Genomic DNA, 2,500 nt, shown 5'->3' with positions numbered 1-2,500 from the left:
TCCCTTCCAGAAGTCGGGACTTTTCGCATGTATTAGCTCTAGAATTACTACGGTTATCCAAGTAGTAATGGTACAATCAAATAAACGATAACTGATTTAATGAGCCATTCGCAGTTTCACAGTACAAGTGCTTATACTTAGACATGCATGGCTTAATCTTTGAGACAAGCATATGACTACTGGCAGGATCAACCAGGTAACTATCCACCGCAGGGAACAGAAGTTCCTTGCTAAGCGGCCCCCCTCCGCAGAGGGAGAGCAAGCTTTCTTAGATTTTGCCTCCACGGGGGGAACCCATGAGCCAAACGGACCACACGGTCCCTCGGTCAAGGGAAACCCCGTCTTGTTTGCCACGTCTTTCTCACAACTGGACCCGTGCACAGTTCAGGCATACCTGTCAGACTCGCCAAGCGAGCTGAAGGAAGGCAAGAAAAGTGCTTCTGCGAAGGAAAATATCCTCCTGCTCTTTTGTCTCTATCATTAGCCAAAGGCTAGCGTACACAACTTCCATCTACACTCTGCCTGCCACTACAGTGACAATGCTTTCGGGCATCATCTTTTCCCTCCTTCGAAAGGAAAGCTACAAGCCCAACTTTCCTTGCCCGTTAGTCAATTCTGCCCTCTATTTCTCCGCCTTGCCGCCGTGGAACATAAGGGACAGGGTTTACTAGCCAGCTCCTCTCGGAACCTTTGCGACCAACCTGCCCACACTATAACCCCCAAACGCTAATAAGGAGACTGCATGATATGGTAGACAGAAAATAAAAACGCGAAAAAAATGAAATTTTGAAAATCGAACCCACAACCAGCCAAATCGTTTGTAAGTCATGCCAAATGACTGGTGACATCTTAAAAACCCATTGAAGCCACAACATCCCATAATTTCACGCTTTTAAAGATTTGTCACTATACGCACTGTAAGTACCTCACTAATTCTCACCTCAGATTTTACGGGAACATGTTCAAATTTTAACACGCCTCTCAGCACGACCAATTACATTAAAATTCATCGCAAAAGTCAGAATTCTCCAATTTTTGAAAAATTCACTATATTCACTGTAAGTACCTCGCTAGACAGTGGAGACCTCAGATTTTACGGGAACATGATCAACTTTCGACACACCTCTCAGCACGAGCAGTTACATAGAAATCCATCAGGAAAGTCGTGCTGTGAAGAGGTCTTTCGACTAAGAAAAATGGTGGTGTGAGGAGGAGTCACCTAAATCAGAGAAAAATACTCTTATAGGAGACTGCTACGAAAGACATTTCTGAGTCCACTGGCCCTAGTCCCCTAATAAGTGTATTTCTGTTTGTTTTAAGAAGGTCCTCCTGACATCACCAATCTTCTGTCTTCAATCCTAACCCCAACGTTAACCCTAACGCTAACCCTAACCCTACCTCCCTCAGGGGCAGTTCTATGGTTATGATCCCACGGTAGGCAGAAAAACTATCCCAATCTAGGTTTTCTTGTATGCTGACTCCATTTTAAATGCTTTTACTTGAGTCTGACAAAGGCAAAGCCAAATACTCACCCCTATATGGACGGGGAAGCAAAGTGCGGATTTTGGTAGGTCGGCATTTTCAATCAGGAATGTTGCCATTCGAAAGAGCGTCCAAAAAAACTTGGTTGGGACACATTTATTTTAGAAATTAGCGACCTAACCAGAAGTGCACTTTTTGGTGGGCCTACCCTACCCCCCTCAGGAGCAGTTCTATGGTTATAATACCACGGAAGGCACAAAACCTATCCCAAACTAGGTTTTCTTGTATGCTGATTCCATTTTCAATGTGTTTCCTTGACTCTGACGAAAGCAAAGCCAAATACTCACCCCTATATGGACGGGGAAGCAAAGTGCGGATTTTGGTAGGTCGGCATTTTCAATCAGGAATGTTGCCATTCGAAAGAGCGTCCAAAAAAACTTGGTTGGGACACATTTATTTTAGAAATTAGCGACCTAACCAGAAGTGCACTTTTTGGTGGGCCTACCCTACCCCCCTCAGGAGCAGTTCTATGGTTATAATACCACGGAAGGCACAAAACCTATCCCAAACTAGGTTTTCTTGTATGCTGATTCCATTTTCAATGTGTTTCCTTGACTCTGACGGAAGCAAAGTCAAATACTCACCTCTATATGGACGGGGAAGCAAAGTGCGGATTTTGGTAGGTCGCCATTTTCAATCGGGAATGTTGCCATTCGAAAGAGCGTCTAAAAGAACTTGGCTGGAACACATTTTTGCTATAAATTGTTGACCTAAGTATATAAGCAAGTATATAAGCAAATACTCGTTACATAGCATAAATAGCCTCTAAACACCCGAAAAACCTCTCCAAATATCATTTAAACCTTTTTCCTAACCCTAACACTTACCCTAACCCTAACCCTAACCCCATTTCAAACCCTAATTCTAAGTCAGAGGTCCTCCTCACACCACCAATTTTTTTGGTAGGTCAAAAGACCTCCCCACACCACAGAATTTTCGAAGTCGAGGTCCTTCTCAT

At 43.8% G+C, this 2,500-nt stretch overlaps 1 non-coding gene across 1 annotated transcript in view; it reads right to left on the bottom strand.

Moving 5' to 3' along the window:
• LOC146448308 (small subunit ribosomal RNA) overlaps positions 1-199 on the bottom strand; it is a 1,800-nt gene extending 1,601 nt beyond the window's left edge. The window contains exon 1 of the ribosomal RNA XR_014861152.1: positions 1-199. This exon is cut by the window's left edge and continues 1,601 nt beyond it. This is a non-coding gene — a ribosomal RNA (small subunit ribosomal RNA).
• Positions 200-2,500: the final 2,301 nt, after the last annotated feature.

Source organism: Pavona decussata, unplaced genomic scaffold (genome assembly GCF_977016875.1).
Source record: "Pavona decussata unplaced genomic scaffold, jaPavDecu1.1 SCAFFOLD_1064, whole genome shotgun sequence".
NCBI lineage: Eukaryota > Metazoa > Cnidaria > Anthozoa > Scleractinia > Agariciidae > Pavona > Pavona decussata.
Note: the sequence above shows the minus strand (reverse complement) of the source record. Positions and strands in the feature narration are given on the sequence as shown.